This window comes from Ictalurus punctatus, chromosome 28 (assembly GCF_001660625.3).
Source record: "Ictalurus punctatus breed USDA103 chromosome 28, Coco_2.0, whole genome shotgun sequence".
Lineage (NCBI taxonomy): Eukaryota > Metazoa > Chordata > Actinopteri > Siluriformes > Ictaluridae > Ictalurus > Ictalurus punctatus.
Genome location: NC_030443.2, coordinates 9814631 through 9837219, shown reverse-complemented (window position 1 = coordinate 9837219; position 22589 = coordinate 9814631). Strand labels below are relative to the sequence as shown.

At 41.5% G+C, this 22589-nt stretch overlaps 2 long non-coding RNA genes across 2 annotated transcripts; one reads left to right on the top strand and one right to left on the bottom strand.

Moving 5' to 3' along the window:
• Window positions 1–10388: 10388 nt before the first annotated feature.
• On the top strand, window positions 10389–20242 carry LOC108260413 (uncharacterized). The gene is made up of 3 exons (XR_001811141.3): window positions 10389–12678; window positions 13307–13400; window positions 20104–20242. It is a non-coding gene; the product is annotated as an uncharacterized LOC108260413 (long non-coding RNA).
• Window positions 20243–20462: 220 nt separating this feature from the next.
• Window positions 20463–21871, bottom strand: LOC108260414 (uncharacterized). Its single transcript, XR_001811142.3, has 4 exons — window positions 21513–21871; window positions 21148–21417; window positions 20922–21026; window positions 20463–20830 (listed from the first exon to the last, which is right to left on the bottom strand). It is a non-coding gene; the product is annotated as an uncharacterized LOC108260414 (long non-coding RNA).
• Between the last annotated feature and the right edge of the window lie 718 nt (window positions 21872–22589).

Sequence of the window (22589 nt, the reverse complement as noted above, 5' to 3'; positions counted from 1 at the left end):
GTTGTTGTTTGCTTCGGGGTGTTTTTCCTGTCAGTCTCCTCTGCAGGATGGGAAATGCTGCTCAACTGGACTAAATTCTGGTGATTCACTTGGCCAGTCTAAAACCTTCCACTTTCCCCCCCCTGCTAAAGTCCTTTGTTGAGTTGTCAGTGTGTTTTGGATCATTGTCTTACTGCATGATGAAGTTCTTCCTGATTAATTTGGACGCATTTCTCTGTAAACTGGAATACATATTGTTTCTGTATACTTCTGAATTCATTCTGCTGCTACCATCATGAGTTACATCAGTAAAGATTAGTGAACCTGAGCCCAAGGCATGACACTATCTCCACCATGTTTCACGGATGAGCTTGCATGTTTTGGATCATGGTGATGCCGATGCTTTATTTCTCCACACTTTGGCCTTTCCATCACTTTGGTAGAGGTTAATCTTGGTTCCAGAACTTTTGTGGCTCATCTCTGAGTTTCTTTTCGAATTCCAATTTGGCTTTCCGATTCTTACTGTTGGTGAGTGATTTGCATCTTGGGGTATGGCCTCTATGTATTTCTGCTCTCAAAGTATTCTTTGAATAGTGGATTGTGATACCCTCACCTCTGTCTTGTGGAGGTTGTTGGTGATGTCACTGACTGTTGATTTGGTTTTTTTTTTCTTCACAGCTCTCACAGTGTCTTTGTCATCAACTGTTGTTGTTTTCCTTGGCTAACTTGTTTGATGTCTGGTTGTTAGTACACCAGTGGTTCCTTTTTTTCCAGGATATTTCAAATTGTTGTATTGGCTATGCCCAGTGCTTGAGCAATGGCTTTGATTTATTTTCTCTCTCTGGTCTTCAAGTTGGTTTATCCTTTTTAGCAACAAAGCAGTCTTCACAGTAAAAATCAAGGGCTCCAACCAAGAGTAGATTGACAGAGCTACTAATTGTTTAAACAAACAGTCTAACAGGGCACACCTGGACAACAAGAAACATCTGTCAGTCATGTGTTCCAATATTTTTAATAACTTGGAAAACTGGGTGGTTTTAAAAAAAGGTGTCATGTTTGACACATCTAGATATAAATATCAACAAATGAAAGGTGGAAATTTGATCTATCGTCTAATATTCTAATATATGTTTCAATCCCAAACCAAAATGTTTTCACTGTATACTTTTAGAGGAGACACACCACATACTGTTGTACTACATAGTATATAAACAGAGTATATACATTTTTTTATTAGAAGAGTATAGAATGTGAGTCCAGGATTTTTTTTTATTGGAAGTATGAAATCACAGAACAGTTATCTATGTTTTCTATGAAACTAGTGTGCTAGTGACAAAGCTAGCTAATTAGCTGTTAATTTATAGCTGTAAACAGTTTTGTGCTATGCACAAGATAAGATTATAAAAGAACACAGTATTTGCATATTTGCACATTATTATAGTAAATTGTAATAGTAAATTATAGTAAATTCTTACTTATTTGTAGCTATTTTCAAATGCAAAAAGTATGAGATAAGTAAGAATTTTTAGACAATAAGTCAGCATTTTAACATACTGGTTCCTGCCAAAAATAAAGGAAAAAGCATGTATATTTATGTACATTTATGCATGTATGTAGATATATGTAAATTTTTCTCTGAGGTGGAAATGGGGTTTCATATGCTACATTGCATACTGCAGTACCAAAAATATTTTGAACTAGCTATGTTAATTGATTCCATATTACCTGAGTTCATGGACCTCTGTAGTAAATAGTGCACAGTAGCTGATAATTAAGCAATACTGCATGTGCAAGAGTGGTGTTTTACTGAATATCAGCACGGCTGTGATTCGGCAGTAGGCACGAGGCCACAGATAATCACGTGCTGATATTCGGTGCAACAGCATGATTTTGTGTGTGATATTACTTTTGTACAACAATTCTATGCATAAAAAATTTGATATTTCTGCAAATAGTTCCAAGAGAAGCCACAGCTGGATAGAGTGGTGCATGTTGCCATGTAACGCAAAGACTGACTGACAGCCTGTAGTAAGTGTAGGAACGGTTTCACTGTAACAAATTATTACTAGAGTTGGAAGTTTATGTTGCAAGCAAGAGAAGTGGAGTGATACAAGTGCAGTTATACTAAATCCAGCACTCTTGGAACGGTGCTTGTCCAATCAAATTAGTGGATCGGAATTAACCATTGTATAATGTCCCACATTTAATGATAAAATAAATAGTATCTTCCAACAAGTGCAGCACCATGACTGCATACAGTACATACATACTGGATTATTGTATGTTAAAATATTTTGGCAGCATTAGTAACTTGATTGCATGGTAAATCATTCCAAACAACATACTACCATAACAAACAATATAGTATTATTTTGCTGGCCTACTATTTTGACATACTTTACATATAGTAGTATATATGTATACCCCCCCATCTGGTTTCCGGTTTAACGCGCTCCTGATTTTTTTTGCATTAAAGTTCACAGGATGTGTTGAGTCAGGTATTAGCTCACACCCTTCTCCTGAAATAGTATTAGAATATTAAAGCTTGCTTAATGGCATATTCAGATTAAAATGAAAAAAAAAAAAAAAACATTTTCAAAAAAAGACCTTTTCAGCAACTCTTTTAGTCATTCTCTGTCTGGCATTTACAAAATGGATGGCCTGTGTGTAGGTTGCTAAGAATACCACTAACGTGTGCTACTGCAATATTGTAGGGAAGCTAAATGAAGATGGTTTTCACATAAGCTTGATTCAGATAGATTACTTCAGGATGTTGTTGAAGCAGAGGCCTGTTATTATTTGTCAGTGCCACTATTCACAAAGCAAGAAGAAGAAATGCGCCGAGCTCTAGTCGTGAGTTGCTAGCATACTTCCCGCTTAGCTGCAGGGAGTGTCCGTGCACTGAGGAAACGGGTCAGGAAACGGCGAGCGAGATGTGTGTACAATCCAGCTTTAATGCACTCCCTCTGCTGGTGTCCACTTTGTCACCCTTGCAAAAGAAAATTCGAGCTGTCCGACTCAGCCAGGAGAGGAAAGGGAAAAACAGAGGAGGAATACAAGAGCAGGAGGCACACGGTCTTCCATCTTCGTATGCTTAATATAGAACAGAAGACCCGTGGTATAGCCCGTTTCTCTGTTTACTGCCTCTATGTTCTAGAGCCGAGCACTGTTTTTTGGAAAGTATTTTAACCTCATAATGGAATATGTGTGTGTTTTGCTATTGCTAGTGAAAGGGCATTAGTGCATCCAGAGCAAAAGAGGCATTTCCTGTTTGCGGGCTTGTAATCCGATAGGATTAATAATGAAAGAGTTGAAAAACAAAGAGAACAGCTGTTTCATATGCGCAATTAGTTTGTCAGCCAATGCTTCTTTCTTTTTTTTGGAAATTGTTCGGATGCAAATTGATGAATGGAAAATCCTATTTTCACATTTGGTGTAGAGAGACCTAGTTTTTGTTTCAAAATCTAGGCACAGAATTCCTGAAGCATGTTCAGGAAAGCTGGAACACCCGGAATTCTAGAAAAGGGGCCTGTGTGTGTGAGAGAGAGAGAAAGAGAGAGAGAAAGAAAGAGAGAGAGAGAGAGAGAGCGAGCACTCCATAAACAAACACTGCAGTGAGCGTTAATAAAACCCACATGCTCGCGCTCACAAAGAGGGGGTGGACGCTGGGAGGGAGCAGGTACTTTCCAACTGCTTTCCTGTAGTTCACATTTTGAAGCTCTGCAGCTACTCTGACTTCAGATTTGCTTGTATATGCAAGGAAATGCTGCTTTAACACCAAGAAAATCAGTTTCCTTGTCTTGCACCAGTTTACTTTATCAAGTAAGACATGCTGTATCAAACCAAGCTAAACTGGATGTGATGAGATCGTGTCCTTTTGTTTTCACAAATCTTTACTTTATAAAAGAAACTACAAGCACATCAGGCACATGCCTACCAACCTTTTATCACAACGCCATGAACATCTATTCTATTGAACATCTAACTGTACAAGAGCAAAGGTTTTTACAGCCAGAGACGCCTTTCTGTATAAAAAAAAACTTTCATGGACCCTGTTGTGATCATAACACGGATTTGTTTTTCTGCACATAAACCCTGTGTGAATTATACAGTGACATATGGGTCACAGTTCACAGCTTGTGAATGAGCTATCGTATCATATCATATCAAGTTTTCTGCACTTAGTGACACTGTAGCTGGTAAAATATGAAAGAACAGTAACAGTAACACGTGTGGGGGAAAACTGTCATACTGTCATAGAAAGGGCAGAAAAGTAGCTTAGCTACAAAGAACAGAGCACTTGATTGAGCTAGAAGTCGCTAGCTGCGACATAGCTGGTGGTTAGCTAGTAGCAAGATAAATGAACCTGCTAATGTTTGCTGATAGCTAGCATATATATTTTCAAGCTATTCTAAACAAGTTACCTAAATTAGTTAAAAATTGAGTGGTATGGGAAATAAATGAACTGATGGTGTTCATACTTAGGCCCTGTTTTCACTAGTGCGTTTTCGTTTTAAAAAAACGTAACTTTTGCTATGGTTACGCCTGTCGTCTACGCTACTCTGGCGTTTTCGACCCTCGAAAACGGAGACTTTGGGAAACGCCGAAGACCATGTTTTAGTTTGAAAACTCCAGGCTCGCGTTTCAGTATAAACAGACGAAAATGAAGGTTTTTGAAAACGAAGGTGTGGTTACCCAGGTCCCTGCTTCCTCAAGCCAATACCATATGACCATTTACACTACCTTGATCGTATACACAACAACACGGAGACTGAACACAAGCTTTTCTGGCTTTGTCGTCATTCTAAGCAGCCATTGTGCAGTTAAATTCTGTATTTTATAATACTGCAGCTGCCTACATACGCAAGAGGTGAGCTATGATTAGAGCAATCGGCAACAAATCTCATTTCAAGCGGCATAAGCCTCACATGGAACGTCGGTTTATTGTGCCTGCCTAGCAACCAACTTCCTGTTTACACTTGTATGCCCAGTGTGCATGAATGGTCATGTGACATGCGTTTTCGGTCGTGTAGTGTGGACGGAGATCGTTTCTGAAACATATTGGAAACGCCAGTGTGGACGAGGATCGTTTTCATTTTAAAACACCGTTTTAAACCAAAAACACACTAGTGTAAACAGGGCATAAGTACACTGAGGGCAATTTGCATGATTTCATTGCTCGAGGGAACAATAGATGAAATATGTGGCACCTTGAAGTAGCTGCTTGCTAACTGTACGAGTGTTCTTGAGGTTTTTCCATCAATATTCCGTGGTATCATGGTACTACTCAGTATCGTGATGATGCAGCGGGTATAGTATCGTAAGATATGTTTACTGGTATCGTAACAACCCTAGTACATATTGTAGTCAGTGATTAAGCCACAATATCCTGGCCTCCGATGTTTTAGGATGAAAAAAAGCATTATACACTTTATGGAGTACACACTTCCTGCAGTAGGCACACTTAAAAGTTGTGCTACACCTATTCTACCTCATTGGTCCCTGCAATCCAATTAACTATTTATCATATTAATTGTTCATCCCAGCAGCACTTGAGTGCTTCTGCACGCACACACATACACACACACACACACACACACACACACACACACCTCGATGCACATCCTTATTTTTTGGAGTTGTGTGTTGCGACACAAATAGCTCAGACCACACAAAGGGCAAAGGGAAAGCATGCTGCGCTGACGACACGCTCGTTTAATGGAGCCTTCATTTATGGCAGTGTTTCATTAATAGGCCTTTTTTAAACAAATAGAATGAAACCCTCTGTGCTGGTCAAAAGAGGCGCCAAGAGCCTTTTCATTTGAACATTTTTCTCATTTCTCTCTGCATAATGTGTGGAATTAATGATAATTCTTCTGTGTGTGTGGGTGTGTGTGTGTGTGTGTGTGTGTGAGGGGGGGGGCTGTGGGTTTATATGTATTCACAGGCATAAGAGAAAAAAAGGCAATCATTGAGAAATATAAGCTCACAATAGCTCAAATTTTGGTAATATAAGCCAGGATTAACTGTCACTGAGCACCAGGATCAGACGTATAACCCATTGTAACCTGTATAACCCAAGAGTATAGGTCAGATGAACCTAGCATGGGTTTAGAGTAAATATGCACCGATAGTGACATTGAATATCATGATCACCTCTTGTTTGTTTTTTTTGTCTTGATTCCTACTGTACTAGTATTCTGATGGAAACATTTTAATATTAAATGAACCTTGGTAGCATCTCCGTCGAGGTTTTGCTGCATCACCTTCATCACACTGTGTTCTAGTGCACTGTGTGTGACGTTTGTGTAGTCATAATCGCTCGCAAGCATCGCACCTTAAATAAAGACAGACAGCGAGCTGACTAACATAGCAAGCTGACTAATGCAACCTAGCAAGTTACTACCTGTCAGGATTTCTACCTGGGTAGGGGAAGTGGATATGATCTGAAGTGTCCACAATAACAATAGTGCAACAGTGTTTTACTTGCTAAATGTAAAGTGTCCCTGAAATCTGTCCATCCATCCATCCATCCATTTTCTGTACCGCGTATCCTACACAGGGTCGTGGGGGAGCCTGGAGCCTATCCCAGGGAACTCAGGGCATGAGGTGGGGAACATCCTGGACGTGGTGCCAACATATCGCAGGGAACAATCACACACACACACACACACACACACACACACTCACACACACACACACTCTCACACTACAGATAATTTGGAAATGCCAGTCAGCCTACAGAGCATGTCTTTGGATTGGGGGAGGAAACCATAGTACCCGGAGGAAACACGGGGAAACAAAATTCACACACACAGGGTGGAGATGTGATTTGAGCCCCCAACCCTGGAGGTACGAAGCAAACTTGTTAACCACTAAGCCACCATGTGCCCCTCCCTGAAAACAAAATTTAAAAAAGTTTTGGAGATTCTCATTGTAATTTTATAGCATGGCACTTCCGGGAAAAGCAGATTTTTTTTGATGATTCATATTTGTGCAAATCATGTTTGTCCAAATAAATGCTCTCTAGAGCCATAAATGTCCTGCCCCTGAAGGCATGGCTTGTTCTACAGTAGTAGCTTGTTAGCAGTAAACAAGGTTTGGCAGTAAACAAGGCTGTGTGTCTTCCTGCACACTTTTCCCTTTTCCAATCATTCCTTGGCTGAGAAAAAAAAAACCCATTGAGTTTATTCCTTTTGAAGAGGGAGGACTTTGTACAAGGTGTGTGACAGCACTTTTCCGATAAGTGTTTCACCAGCACTATGGTGGAATGTTGGAATATGTCCGTTCCTCAGACTGAGCGGGAATGCAATTCGGTCTTTATACACCATTGGTACTTCTTCATCAGTAAGAGTAAGTAAAAGCCTCTCTTTGCTCTCTTCCATATTTAGCTAGCTTTCTAAGCTACTGTTAGGGGTGTTTACATTCAGCAGGGGTGTGGCATATCTCCAGTACTGTTGGCTGTTGCGTAAGTCAGTCAAGCACTTCCTGTTTCTGAAGGAAATACATAAACATACAGAATCAAATCACAGCAAAGAAGGTATGTCATGGCAACATGAAGGTAAGCCAAATGGAACATATAACTTGGACAGCTGGTATAAATGAGATAGAATGTTTAAAACCCCTGAATAATAATAATAATAAAAAAAATAGCTGACTAATGCCACATGACCTTCATGTAAGCACGTGTGATTTTGCCAGTGAGCACTATCTATGATTTCAGGTCTAGTTTGACAGGGAAGATGACCATGTGTTTACATACACTTGATGATGATGATGATGATGATGATAATAATAATACAGGGGTGCACAGTGGCTTAGCACGTTCACCTCACAACTCCAGGGTCCGGGGTTTGAGTCCCACCGTGGCTCTGTGTGTGTGGAGTTTGCATGTTCTCCCCGTTCTGTGGGGGTTTCCTCCGGGTACTCCGGTTTCCTCCCCCAGTCCAAAGACATGCATGGTAGGCTGATTGGCATGTCCAAAGTGTCTGTAGTGTATGAATGGGTGTGTGAATGTGTGTGTGATTGTGCCCTGCGATGGACTGGCACCCTGTCCAGGGTGTACCCCACCTTGTGCCTGATGCTGCCTGGGATAGGCTCCAGGTTCCCCCGCGACCCTGAAAAGGAGTAGGCGGTAGAAGATGGATGGATGGATGGATGGATGGATAATAATACATTCTAATCTGGGTGGGCACAGTGGCTTAGTAGTTAGCAAGTTTGCCTCGCACCTCCAGGGCGGAGGGTTCGATTCCTTCATCCGCCCTGTGATCCACTCTGTGTGTGAGGAGTTTACATGTTCTCCCTGTGGTTCAGGGGTTTTCTCCAGGTGCTCCAGTTTCCTCCCTCAGTCCAAAGACTTGTGTTGTAGGCTGATTGGCATTTCCAAATTGTCTGTAGAGTGTGGGTGTGGGAGCATGTGTGTGATTGTGCCCTGCAATGGGTTGGCACCCCTTCCAGGGTGTCCCCCGCCTTGTGCCCCAAGTTCCCTCGGATAGGCTCTAGGTTCCCCCGTGACTGTAAAGGATAAGCGGTACAGAAAACGAATGGATATATGGATCTGCTGGTGTGTCTTAAACATTTGTGAAGTGTGTAAGTCAGGCGGATTTCGGGATACAAATCCTGCCTCTGCCCTAAGTGTGTGGAGTTTGCATGTTCTCCCCATGCACTGCGGGTTTCCCTCCGTGTACTCTGTTTTCCTCCCCTAGTCCAAAGGCTGATTAGTGTTTATAAATTGTATGCAATGTGTGTGAATGTGTGTGTGATATGCCCTGTGATTGTAAATGGTAAATGGCACTTATATAGCAGCTTGTAACCTTAGCGGTTCTACAATGCTCTTTACCCATTCACACACACACATACTCACTCACACACCAATAAAAGCAGAGCTGCCATGCAAGGTGCTAGCCTGCAACTTGGGGTTCGGTGTCTTGTCCAAGGACACTTTGGCATGTGGCGTCACGTGGGCCGGGAATCGATCCACCAACCCTTCGATTACTGGACAACCCACTCTACCACCTGGAGCCTATCCCCACAGCTGCCCCAGTGAGTTGGTACCCTACCCAGGGTGTATCCTGCCTTGTGCCCCGAGTTCCTTGGGATAGGCTCCAAACTCCCCATGACTGTGAAGGATAAGCGGTATGGTAAAATATAAATATAAGTCATAATTAAAGTTATAATCATAATTTTAGCCCAATAATCCGGTTCTTCAGTGAGTGTATAATGTTAATCTGATATCTTTTTTCTTTCTATATATGAGCATACATGCAGATGACTGCAGATAGTAAAAAAGCTTGTCTCCGTCTGTCAGTCAAAATAGAGACGGCTTAAAGAAGGACAACATAATGTGCAGTTCCCAAATAATTTTCCAGTAAAGTGCTTTGAGAGTGACACACTGGCATCCAGTGACCACAAGTGAGTGAAATGCTTCCAACCAAGCAGCATGACAGAGTCTACATAACTTTATGAATTGAAAATGTATTTTATACATGTTGAGGAATTAAAAGTCTGTAGGATTTATTAATTTTCATTTATTTATCACAGGGTAATTCGCTACTTGACTGATAAAATTGTTTTGTATACTCCTTCTTACTGCATCCAAGCTACCTAGTAAAAAGTACTGGCCATTGATGCTACTAATATGGGACATGTTTCCCAAAAGCATCGCAGCACAAACATAATTGTTAGATGGTAGAGTGAGCACCGCATTGAACACTCTCTCTCCCAGTTGAAAAATTCTTAACTTTTGCAATGCTTTTAGGAAACTCAACCCTGATTATTCCGTAATGGCACATCCCCATTTTCTACATTATGGCATGCCAAACTAGGCAGGTATTTTGTAGATGTAAACACATTCACCGTTAGCTCACATACCTCCTTGCCTTATGCTTGACATCTGTACTGGTCTGAGCAGGTTCAACGCTGTATTAGCACACTGCTTTGATAAAAATTGTAGGAGTTCATTAGTATTATATTGCCATTTTATAACACACTAAGCAAGAGTCACAATTTCATTGCATTTACAAACACAGACACACTGGTTGTAGTAGTGTGTGTATCAGGATTCTGTTCTTATAATAATAAACTGGTTCTGCTTTAAACATGTTTTTAACAGGGAAAGTGTATAGTATTCCTTAATAGTGTATGGTGTCGTGTGTGTGTGTGTGTGTGTGTGTGTGTGTGTGTGTGTGTGGACCCTTTGTGTGTGAGTGTCTTTGTGAAAGAGATTGCAGCTGAAGTTTAATTTTCTGGACGTGCTAGTTTGTATAAGTGAGATTGAGAATGTACTTATAGTGATAGATTTTGTATGTGTTTGTGAGGTTTTGTTTATGTGTGTGTGTGTGTGTGTGTGTGTGTGGGGGGGGGGGGGGGGGGGGGGGTTGTAGCATAGCGTTCTGTATGTGTTAGTGGTGTGTGTGTGTGTGTGTGTGTGTGTGTGTGTGTGTGTGTGTGTGTGTGTGTGTATGGGTGTGAATGTGTATTATATTGCATACGAGTGTATGAGAGATTGTTTTGGCCATGTGTGTGTTTGGGTGCATTTGCATATAGAAATAATAATAATAATAATAATAATAATAATAACTCCTTATATTTATATAGTACTTTTCTAGACACTCAAAGTGATTTACATTGTATGGTGTGTGTGTGTGTGTGTGTGTGTGTGTGTGTGTGTGTGTGTGTGTGTGTGTGGAGGAGTAGCATCCACCTGGATGATGTGACGGAAGTGTAGTGCGCCAGAACGCCCACCACACACCAGCTATTAGTGGAGAGGAGAGAGTGATGTAGCCAGTTCAGGGATGGAGATTATTAAGGGGCCATGATAGCTAAGGGCCAATGGGGGAATTTCACCAGGACACCAGGGTTATACCCCTACTCCTTTATGAGCTGTGTGGTGGGATTTTTACTAACCACAGAGAGTCAGGACCTCTGTTTAACGTCTCACCCAAAAGACCGTACAACGAAAGATGTGTATTTGTGTGTTTGTTTTGTTTGTGTATGTGAGTGGGCATGTGTGTATGTCTATGCACGCATGTGTATGTTAGTTTTATGTGTGAGTGAGTGTGTGTTTATATGTGTCTGTTTGTGTGTGTGTGTGTGTGTGTGTTTGGTTGCACACGTGTATGTGCATTTGTGTGGGTGTGCATTGTATCTCTGCATGTGAGTGTATGAGAGGTTTTTTTGTTCAAGTGCATTTTTGTGTATATGTTCTGTGTGTGTGTGTGTGTTTGGGTGCATATATGTGTGTATGTATGCATGTGCATTTGTGTTGTGTGTGTTTGTGTATATGAGTGTGCATGTGTGTGTGAGCGAGTGTGTGTGTGTATATTTGTGTGTGTGTATGTGTATATATGTGTGTAGATTTTCTGTGTGTGTTTACGTGTGTATATTTGTGTGTGTATATATGTGTGTGTATCTTTTCTCTGTGTGTGTAGATTTTGTGTGTGTATATGTGTGTAGACTTTCTGTGTGTATGTGTGTAGATTTTTTGTGTGTGTGTAAGTGTGTTTGTGTGAGTGTGTGTTTATGTGTGTGAGTGTGTATTTATATGTGTGTGTTTGTAAGTGTGTGTTTATATCTGTGTGTGTGTGTGTGTGTGTGTAAGTGGGTTTTTATATGTGTGTGCGCTTGTGTGTCCGTGCGTGTGAGTGTGTGTGTGTGAGAGTAAGGGTGTGTTATGTGTGTGTGTTTGTAATTGTGTGTTAATATGTGTGTGTTTGTGTGTGTTTATGTGTGTGTATGTGTGTGTGAGTGTAATTGTGTGTTCATATATGTGTGTGTAAGTGTGTGTGCGTGCGTGTGTGTATGCGTGTGCGTGTGTGTATGCATGTGCGTGTGCGTGTGTGCGCGCGTGTGTGTGTGCATATGTGTGCGTGTGTGTGTGTGTGTGTGTGTGTGTGTGTGTGTGTGCACGTGTGTGCGTGTGTGTGTGTGTGTGTGTGTGTGTGTGCGTATGTGTGTGTCTTCTGAGGGCGTGGGTACGCTGTACGCGGGTGGTTAAGCTGTTAGCCTCAGATGAATGCAGGGGGAGCTCAGTCTCCTCTTTGAAGTGTGACAGGAGGAGGGGGATGTTACCACGCCCACCAGGAGGGGCCTGCAGAGAGGGAGAAACTTTCGCCCTGTTTTTGTGAGGAACACTAGAGGTCCAGCTTGAGTCTCAGATGCTCCGTTTTAATTCTTACACTAATTATTCACCGGTCCTACAGCAATGCCAGGGCTTCCTGCTTCCTGCTCCGCTTTACACTGTGATGCAGTGCGCAGGCTGGAAAGAGTAACAGCAACACACACACACACACACACACACACACACACACACACACACACACACTTATGTACTCACGATGCCACTACACACCATTGCTTAGGAGTTTTTTAAAGTATGAATGAAATCATGTCTGTACAGTTTCTGTTGTTTATGCTTACATTTGTGTCAGTGAGGGCTGAATGGGGGAACTCCCTTTTCACGCAGACCTCCCAGTGTGTGTTTCTCTCCCTGTCCACACACACACACACACTCTCCGAGGCATGCTAGGTCGTGTCCGGGACCCACCTCAAAGGGAAACGGAGGCCCAGGTGTGCAGCAGGGGTTGGGGCTGGGACGGGTACAGACAGGCCTCGTCCCAATCCACTGACAAGCGAAGACACTGCCTTGTTCTTCCTCGACAGACTGAGCGGAAGGCTCGGTTAAAAGATATCTGTTTTCATGTGAGTTGCTGTCTGCACCTCTTTCTTTTTTTTTTGTTCTTTCTTTGTGTTTTTCCCTGTGCCCTTTTCTTTCTTCCTTCCTTTGTCTTTCTGTCTGTCTTTCTTTATGGAAAATATCTACATTTGGATTCATTTCTCAAAAGTGTAGTATAAATAGAGTTAAAATACAATAAAACACATGAATCCCAGGTTGGTAACTGTCTCAAATGGTGTTGAAAATTGTTATACACTACGTACAGTACTGTATACGGTATACACACACACACACACACACACAGTGAACAAATTACAGGAAAAACCAACATAACGTGTCTTAGTGAGGTGTTGGTCCTCTACGAGCCGTCAGACCAGCTTCTGTGTGTCTGAGTGTACAGGTCTGTAACTGTAACTGGGGGGAGGAACTCAACATGTTTCATTCACAAACGCAGTCTTTCTGAAGAGTCACTAAGGTGAATGATTCAGTATTGGTGACTGTGAGTCATTAGTTTTGTTCCGTTGCTGTTGAGGGCTTCACCATTGCAAACCGCATAATTGAAACACACAAGTTTCAGATATATGTTTATCTGTAAATGGCTTTAAAAAAAAAATTATATTGTATGATTTGTATTTTCAATCAAATGTACACTAGATCTTATCCTTAACCCTGCCCCTGGAGCCGGTGAATCCTTTTGGTCAAGACCAAGATTTGCTCAGCTGTTTCATTGGGCCAGTGTTTGAATCAGGTAACCTTTAAGTCAGTACTTTTTAAAACATTATCATGTTTTTATCTGCTGGTGTGTGGGGGCATGGTGGCTTAGCCCCTGTTTACACTAGTGCGTTTCAGAAACATCTCCGTCCACACTACACGACCGAAAACGCATGTCACATGACCATTCATGCACACTGGGCATGCGCATACAAGTGTAAACAGGAAGTTGGTTGCTAGGCAGGCACAACAAACCGGCGTTCCATGTGAGGCTTATGCCGCTTGAAATGAGATTTGTTGCCGATTGCTCTAATCATAGCTCACCTCTTGCGTATGTAGGCAGCTGCAGTATTATAAAATACAGAATTTAACTGCAGAATGGCTGCTTAGAATGACGACAAAGCCAGAAAAGCTTGCGATTCAGTCTCCGTGTTGTTGTGTGTGATCAATGTAGCGTAATGTTCATATGGTAGAGGCTTGACAAATCAGGGAAGGATACGCAATGATCCAGAAGACCCAATCAGGGGGCGAATGTGGGTAGCCACGCCTTCGTTTTCAAAAGTCTTTGTTTTCTTCTGTTTACACTGAAACACGAGCCCGGAGTTTTCAAACTAAAACGGGGTCTTCGGTGTTTCCAAAAGTCTCCGTTTTCGAGGGTCGAAAACGCCAGAGTAGTGTAGACGACAGGCGAAACCGTAGCAAATGTTATGCGTTTTAAAATGAAAACACACTAGTGTAAACAGGGCCTTAGTGGTTAGCCTCACATCTCTGGCGTTGGGGGTTCGAATCCAGTCTCTGTCCCCTGTGTGTGACGTTTGCATGTTCTCCCCGTGCTTCAGGGGTTTCCTCCCCAGTTCAAAAACATGCGTTGTTAGTTGATGGGCATTTCCAAATTGTCCATAGTGTATGATTGGGTGTGTGAGTGTGTGTGTGTGTGTGTGTGTGATTGTGCCTTGCGATTGGATCACATCCCATCTAGGGTGTCCTCCGCCTCGTGCCCCAAGTTCCCTGAGTTTCCAGGCTCCCCGCAACCCTGTGTAGGAGAAGTAATACAGAAAATGGATGGATTGATCTGCCACTGTGTCTTAACCATCTGCAGGCTGGGGGTTGGGGCTAGGGGATTCTCCCTATGCTTCAGGGATTCCTCTGCGTACTCCGGTTTCCTTCCTCAGTCAAAAGACAAATGTTGTAGCCTGATTGGCATCTCTAACTTGTCCGTAGTGTGTGCAATTGTGCCCTGAGATGGGCTGGCACCCCATCCAGGATGTTCCCCACCTTGTGACACGAGTTCCCTGGGATAGGCTCCAGGCTCCCTGCGACCCTGTGTAGGATAAGAAAATGGATGGATGAATTTGTGCAAGTTGTGTTCAGTACTCTCTTCAGTGGATCCGTGAATAATTGAGTTCATAAATGAGTCTCGTTTAGAACACCACTCTTCTAAAAGATATTCCCTTAGTTAATGATCAATTGGGTTGATATTTGGTGATATTACTGCATGTATTTTACATCATTTTCATACTACCTGAACCATTAAGCCAGCCCTCGTGCTCTGTGGAAGGGGGCGGATCATCCTGGAAAAGAGCACTCCCATCAGGATAGAAATGTTTCATCATAGGATAAAGATGATCAGAGTCAGAATACAAAATGTGCTGGTGTACAGGTGTTTGAGAACTTAGAGTATGACATGCATGAAATCCCACAATGCACTGGAGTGGTTATTGTCCGTTGTAGCCTAGAGGATGCAGAGACACACACTTTGGACACAGGGTGTCACTTGGCGAAATCTTGAAGTGGGTCTTCTTTTTGCAATCTGGTGGTTTTGTGTGCATAGTTGTAGTTATAATAAACATTTGCACAGTATCATTTTTAAAATGTGCTTTCTGTACCGAATCAAGCTGGAATGTGAGAGCAGGGTTTCACAGAGACTCGTTCTTGGATATACTAATACAAACCAGCCAAAACACTTATTCGCTCGAAGCTGAGGTCTGTTCACATGTGCATACAGGATAAACCCTCTTTGTACATTGATTTTATTGATTTTTAAAAATGCACCTATGAACCTAATAAAGTAAAACTATAGCTGATTCTTTATATGTATATTTATCTGTGCTGATCTATATTCACCAGTAAATAACATACTTTGTTTTTCACTGCCTCATGATATATATATATATATATATATGTGTGTGTGTGTGTGTGTGTGTGTGTGTGTGTGTGTGTCTTTATACACTTGGGGGAAGTTGTGTCTTAGGTGTCTTCACTGAGAGATTTATGATGCTGTCTTCTACTGACCATTACACACACACAAACACACACACATACACACACACACATTACTGCCTAGGAGGTGTGATGGGATTCTGTTTCCAACTGTCAAAACAGCAAAGCGCCAAACGGGGACTTTTGTGCTATGATTTAACACATTGCTTACATACATAAAATGAAGCCATTAAAAATCCCAAATACCTAGGGTTAGGATTAGAATGCATAAATAACTAACATTTTTTCATTTTAATGCCAGGGAAATCAATTTCACACAGACATCTTTGAAACTGAGGAGCGAATCATGCTGTTCATTTTGGAGTCTGGAGCAAATAACTTTGGACCTGTTGGTTTTTCACAGAGCTTAGTTCATACACACACTTGCAGAGCACCGTGAAGAACACCACACATCATTTCCATTAATGTGACCCAGTGATCAACAACTAACCAGCTACATGGGGTGGCTGTGGCTCCGGTGGTAGAGCGCGTTGTCCACTAATCGTAGGGTTGGTTGTTCGATTCCCGGGCCACATTACTCCACATGCCAAAGCGTCCTTGGGCAAGACACTGAACCCCAAGTTGCTCCCGATGGCAAGTTAGTGCCTTGCGTGGCAGCTCTGCTACCGTGAGTGTGTGTGTGAATGGGTGAATGAGAACCAGCATAAAGCGCTTTGGATAAAAGCGCTATATACTGTAAGTGCGCCATTTATGTTCATGTGTCTCCACTATTAGCCTTACACATATTATTAGTCAAAATTATGTCAGTACTGGTCTACCTAAATCTAATCTAACCCAAAGTCTGATTTTGCATGAACGAAGTTGAAATGTAAAAACCCTAAACCAAGTGTTAACGTTTCATGCAAACTGAGTTGCTATGAATTTGTGATTGTGAAACTATGTTGCAGTTCCTGATCGCACGATTTAATGGAAAATCAAGCAAACTCCTCAGTATTCGGAGGAGCTTTTTCCGCAGATTTGGGCCAAGACACGTCACGTGACGTCATCACAACACACATTCAGCCAGAGCCCTCTTTTTTTTCAAATGCATCGAGCATGAGTACATCTAAAAGGTCTCATTTACCAACAAACATTACTGCGAAGGAATTTCATGCGATTACAATTACGCCTATTTACGTAGTTTTCCACAAAAAACTCGCAAATTTTGAGAAAGTCGCAGCAAAATCAAGCATTTTTGGCTGCAGCAATAAAGAAACAAAAAAGAAATCCTGAGAAATCCTGTACGGACTGATGTTGAAATTGTGCCCATATTAAGACAAACAATTTCTAAAATCATTCTATTGTATGTCTTATGAATGTCTTAACAGAGATCTTTTTTTATTTTTAAAACTCTTAAACAAACAAAAATCTGTGCTCACTGCAGACAAACACTGAACTACCATATCCAACCAATAGTTTAGAATTTACAACAATTTCTGGCCTTGTGTGATTTGGAGAGTTGTAGTTAGTGTTACTAACTGTAACACTGAAATAAATAAACATAAATAAACAAACACCCAAATGGCAAGAAGTCATGCTAACAATTTCTTGATAGGCCCTGTCCTAAATAGCACCTCAGCCCTTAAGTCCTCATTCAATCCCCCACTTTGGTGACATTGCCAAGGTATGGATCTATGATGCATGAGTGATCGAGGGGGCTGGGATGCAGTCCTGAGTTTTTGTCCTTCATCTCATTATGCTTGTGTTCACTGTGCTTTTGCGATGACTCTCCTTTCAGTGACACCTGCGAAGAATCATGTAACTCAAATTGCATAAGATCGTACTGACAGATTTAAATGGCAGAAATAACTGATTATACACAGATTACACCTATGTGAATACCACAATGCCACACGTGCACCATCTGGGACAGGGTCGGTATCACGAACCCACAATACACTGCAGACATTCTTAACACTGAAAGATGGTACAAGTCACAAGGTGGTTTATAAATAGCACTTAAGTGATTTTGTAATAAAATGATGTGTAAAGTCAGCTACATAAGCTATAACATGTGTTTAGCACCCATACACTCAGAGTGCATTGTGATCTGAGTTGTTTTCTATGGAAGTATATCTCACATGCTAGTTAGCTGATCAGCTGCAGGGTGTTCTTGACTGTCCTTTCATTTATATTGTAGTTTGCTTTGATGAACATATCATGTTTGTAATTAATAATTTCTAGTGATTCATGTATATTGCACAATATGTACACCGATCAGCCATAACATTAAAACCACCTGCCTAATACTGTGTTGGTCCCCCTTGTGCTGCCAAAAAAAAGCTCTGATCCATCGAGGCATGGACTCCACAAGACCTCTGAAGGTGTGCTGTGGAATCTGGGACCAAGATGTAAGCAGCAGATCCTTTAAGCAAGTCCTGTAAGTTGTGAGGTGGGACCTCCATGGATCACACTTGTTTGTCCATCACATCCCACAGACGCTCCATCGGATTGAGATCTCGGGAATTTGGAGGTCGAGTCAACACCCTGAACCCTTTCAGGGGTCATGTTCCGCAAACCATTCCTGAACAATTTTTGCAGTGTGGCAGGGAGCAGTATCCTGCTGAATGAGGCTACTGACGTTAGGGAATACCGTTGCCATGAAAGGGTGTACTCGGTCTGCAACAGTGTTTAGGTAGTAACATCCACATGAATGCCAGAACCCAAGGTTTCACATCAGAACATTGCCCAGAGCATCACACTGCCTCCGCTGGCTTCCCATAGTGCATCCTGGTGCCATCTCTTCCCCAGGTAAGTGACACACAGTGACCCAGCTGTCCACATGATGTAAAAGAACGTGATTCACCATACCAGGCCACCTTGTTCCATTGCTCCATGATCCAGTTCTGATGCTCACAGGCTCATTGTAGGCACTTTCATCAGTGGACAGGCGGTGGTCAGCATGGGCATTCTGACCGGTCTGCAGCTACGCAGCCCCATACACAGCAAGCTGCCGTGCACTGTGTGTTCTGAAACCTTTCTCTCATAGCCAGCATTAACTTTTTCAGCAATATGTGCTCTTCTGTGGGATCGGATCAGAAAAATCTGCCTTTGCTTTACCAGTTATCGTTCCTTAGACCACTTTTGGTAGGTATTAACCACGGTATACTGGGAATACCTCACAAGACCTGCTGTTTTGGAGATGCTCTAATCCAGTCATCTAGCCATCACAATTTGGCCTTTGTCAAAGTCATTCAGATCCTTACGCTTTCCTGCTTTCAACACATCAAACTCAAGAACTGACTGTTGACTTACTGCCTAATATATCTCACCCCTTGACAGGTACCACTGTAACAAGATAATCAAAGTTATTCACTTCACCTGTCAATGTTATGGCTGATTGGTGTATATGCTATGCACTATTCCTAAACACATCTATGTCTTCTGTCAAACACTAGTGTTTGGGATACACTTAGCCAATGGCTAAAAACAAATGGGCTAAGACAGAACATTCCATAGACATTTGTATTTTTGCAAATAACTATCTCTTACATTATTTAAAAAAGAAAACAATAGTATGAAAGCCGGCAATTCAGCATGTAAGAAGTTGGAAATGAAGAAGCTCCCTCAGTAATGTGTGCATGTGTGTGTGTGTGTGTGTGTGTGTGTGTGTGTGTGTGAGAGAGAGAGAGAGCGAGAGAGAGAGAGAGAGAGAGAGAAATTTTAAGAGGGGGCAGGTCTCATTAATCCATTTTACAGCTCTGAGATGAGGGGAGATGCAGCAGCAAACCTGATTTAATGCCTGCGTGGTTGTGGAAGTGTTAAAATATGGTTACCGTCCCAACCACATGTAAATCTCTCCACTTACACACACATACGCTTACAGAAACACACTTAGGAATATGGTCATAATTTAACCCCAGACAAGGCAAGAAGTGAAGGAGTGAGAAGTGAATATCGATTGAATTTTGATCAGAAATTGTAACGCTTGCTCACAGTTTTTTTTTTTTTAAATAATCACATCACCAGCACCACTCACTGACTTTCCCCACCATTTCCCCTTGAGAGAATCACAATCACCATATTAAGGGCAGTTCCATTACTTTATAGGCTAAAGTAAAGTTGACTAAGTGAGGCCTTGGAATCCCTGCAGCTCGGGTTTAACTATTAGAGCAGAATTTGACAAAAGGCATTGACAGTTCAAAATCAATGGCAATGATTTTCCCCCCAGTCTTCAGCTGTTCAGTTTCAGTGAACCTGTGCTCACTGTAGCCTCAGATACCTGTTCTCGGCTGAGAACTAGAACCCTGTCTAGTCTTCTGCTGTTGTAACGCACCCACCGCAAGGTTCTGTGTATTGTGAATTCTGAGATGCTTTTCTGCTCAGCACAGCTGTAAAGAGTGATTATTTGAGTAGCAAGTTATTTTGTAGCCTTCCTGTCAGTTTAAATGAGTGGTACCATTCTTCACCTCTCTCATCAACAAGGCATTTCCACCCTCTGAACTGCAACTCAATGGATGTTTTCTCTGTGTAAACTGTAGAGGCTGTTGTGCTTGAAAATCCCAGGAGATCAGCTGCTTCAGAAATACTCAAACCGGCCCATCTGCACCTGCAAGATCACATTTTACCCAACTGTGATGTCAGATGTGAACATTTACTGAAGATCTTGACCTGTATCTTCATGATCTTATGCACTGCTTTGCTGCAATGTGATTGGCTTATTAGATAGTTGCATGAATGAGCAAGTGTACATGTGTTCCTAATAAATTGTCTGGCGAGTGTATGAATTGAGTTTGTCGTTTTTATTTTTTAGCATGTTTAGTCCAAAGAGCACATACTGGACACAACCATTGTAATTATAATACATTTTTTGTTTTTACAAAAATTGAACACACTGATATTTGTGTCTACAAACGTGTAGATACACAACGAGTATTGATTTGAACACCTTTGTTTAGAGAATACACAGAATTAAAGCAGGAAGGATGTCTTAAGAACATTTGGTTAAGGTTCCCTCTGTTTCAAGGTTCTCTCCAGCAAGCACTTTATCCTGGTAACGGTGCTGGTGGATCCTGAGCCTTTTGGTTGGGATGCCAGTCCAGTGCAGGGCACCATGCACATACATTCACACACTCGTTCACACCCAAGGGCTATTAAGTATTGGCATTCCACCTACTGGCATGTTTTTGTGGAATGCTAAGAAACCAGAGAACCTGGAGATAGTAACTCGAACTCAGGATCCTTGGAGAGTCATTGTGACCTTCTCTTCTGAATTCAAAACACAAACTATTCAGTAAATTCTATATGAGTATAAGCATGTATCACAAATATTTTTCTTCAGTGACCTTTGTTACCATACCTTATGGTAGGAGGTCTTATAATATCATCTGTTTACTTGGACAACATCTTCAGTGCCAGATGTGGGAAGATGTGTGGATGCTTTGTGCGCAAAACCATGTTAAACCTTCAGCATAAGAACATACGGAAGTACGAAGGTTCAAAACTGTACAACAGTGTTAGGCACCCTAAATTCATAATTAATACATTTTTTTGGTAAAGAAATTAAACATGGTTAGTACATTTACCTGGTTTGGGGTTGGAATCCAGTCTCCACCCTGTGTGTGCAGAGTTTGCGTGTTCTCCCCATGCTTTTTGGAGCTCCCTCCAGGTACTCTGGTTTCCTCCTCCAGTCCCCAGTCCAAAGACATGCATTGTAGACTGAATGGCATTTCCAAATTGTCCATAGTGTGTGAATGTGTGTGCGATTGTGCCCAGCTATGGGTTGGTACCCTGTCCAGGGTGTCCCCCGCCTTGTGCCCCGGTCCCCTGGGATAGACTCCAGGCTCCCCATAACCCTGTGTAGGATAAGCCAGTGCAAGATTTCACAATTTTGCAATCGCAGAAATGAACGCAAAATCAAGCAAACTCCGCAATATTCAGATGGGCTTACGTTTTTTCAAAATTACTGCAGATTTTGCACAGATTTGGGCCAAGATGTGTCATGTGATGTCTTCACGATGCGCATGAACCCAAGCCCTCTTTGATTCAGTTGTGTCGAGCATGAGTACAGCTGAAAGGTCTAATTTACCAACACCCATCATCTGTGAAAGAACATGCAATTGCAATTTTGCCAATTCAAGTAGTTTTCCGGAAACAAAGCCCAAAAAACTCTGCAAATTACATTGCAAATTTTGAAAAAAGCTGCAGCAAAATCACCAAAAACTCCACGCAATCCTGTAGGGACTGATGAGCGGTATGGAACATGGATGGAATGGGAGGAATGGTCCAGAGACCTTTTTTTATTTTGTTAAGAAGGATATTATGATATATATATATATATATATATATATATATATATATATATATATATATATATATATATATATATATATATATATATAAATCAATTGGGAAGATATTAAGAGCATTTGAGTTGAAACCATTGAAGCTATGTGGAATTTCCTCATAGAAACAGAAACAAGTCTGCAGGGCAATCAAGGTAATTAAAAAAAAAAAAAACTTAACTGATTTAATTCTAAAACTGTAGAGAATTGATTCAGGTTTATACAATAGATAAACTGTCATCACACCAAATCTGGATCTGATTTAGTTTTTACTTCTGAATGAATATTCATAATTCATTTTTGACATGTAGAAACTTTAATTATTTTTGTTTTCATTCTCCAGATTTTCTTTACACACGGTCTGTACTCTATGTCATAGAGAGCTGAGCAGGATAAACTTATGGTAGAGAACATCAGGACCTAGAGAAATGTACCACCCACAGTAATGGTATAAATTAACCACAACATCTGAGCAAACTCACACAACCAGTACTGTCCTCACACCGGCACTTCTGGACTGATGCAGAGGAAATTCTGCAGGATTTGAATCTGAAACATTGCAGTTGTGAAATGCTCTTTGTTGCCAAAATTGCAAAACAATATCTTAATAAATTGAATGTGTTTTGTGTTGAAATGTAGCCAAACACGTGGAATCTTTTTGGTTTTTTTTCAGAGATACTCTC